Source organism: Moschus berezovskii, chromosome 2 (assembly GCF_049115385.1).
Source record: "Moschus berezovskii isolate FMDL1 chromosome 2, NW_MosBer_1.0, whole genome shotgun sequence".
Lineage (NCBI taxonomy): Eukaryota > Metazoa > Chordata > Mammalia > Artiodactyla > Moschidae > Moschus > Moschus berezovskii.
Genome location: NC_142461.1, coordinates 15,060,003 through 15,061,202, shown reverse-complemented (window position 1 = coordinate 15,061,202; position 1,200 = coordinate 15,060,003).

Genomic DNA, 1,200 nt, shown 5'->3' with positions numbered 1-1,200 from the left:
GATGCAGGAGCGGGGCTGGCCAAGCTCTGAAGGCAGAGGCAATATTGTCTTGGCGTTCCCCCAGCTGTCCAGGAGGGCCTACCGTGGGGACTACTCTTGGCCCCCCCAAGTTGCTCACAGACACAACCCATTCTTAAGCCTGAGAACTAGCCCTGGGGCTCATTGGGTGGTGCTGAGACAAAAATGTTCTGCAAGATCCACTCAGCACCCATGATTCCAGACTGACTGATTCCAGAAATTTGAGGGACTTGATGCTTTTTGGGGGTACACTTTGTCTTGTGAGATACAGAAAGTAACAGATACATTCTTTTCCCTTCCTCCCCACCATGGACAGTTAGGGGATGTGCTACTTTCATACAGCCTTGCTGATGCCATCCCCAGAGACCAATCACCTGTTCTTGGTATGAAGCTGTGGCCAGCACAGTAATGCATGGATGTGAAGTGAAGTGAAAGTCACTCAGTTGTGTCCGACTCTTTGTGACCCTGTGGACTATACCCCATAGTTCATGGAATGCTCCAGGCCGGAATACTGGAGTGGGTAGCCTTTCCCTTCTCCAGGGGATCTTTCCAACCCACTGGTCAAATCCAGGTCTTCCACAATGCAGATGGATTCTTTACTATCTGAGCCACAAAGGAAGCCCAAGAATACTGGAGTGGGTAGCCTATCCCTTCTCCAACGGATCTTCCCAGCCCAGGAATCGAACCAGTGTCTCTTGCATTGCAGGCGGATTATTTACCAACTGAGCTATGAGGGAAGCCCCTATTTTACTGAATTCCTTCCCTGCTTTACTCTCCTTTCTCCCTCATCCCTGCTTCCCTGGGACTGCACCATCCCCCAAAGAGTTAACCCATAAGCTTTTGTCTCAGGCTCTGCTTTCTAGAGAACTAAGCTAAGATACCAATGCTCTCATTCTACTTTCTACCCCCAAAGGTTACTATTGTTAACAGTCTAAGGCAGATCCTCTATTAATTGACTCACATAAGTGAGATTGGTATTGTTTGCTGCTGCTGCTAAGTCGCTTCAGTAGTGTCTGCCTCTGTGGGACCCCATAGGGCAGCCTACCAGGCTCCCCCGTCCGTGGGATTCTCCAGGCAAGAACACTGGAGTGGGTTGCCATTTCCTTCTCCAATGCATGAAAGTGAACAGTGAAAGTGAAGTCACTCAGTTGTGTCCGACTCTTAGCAACCCCATGGACTGCA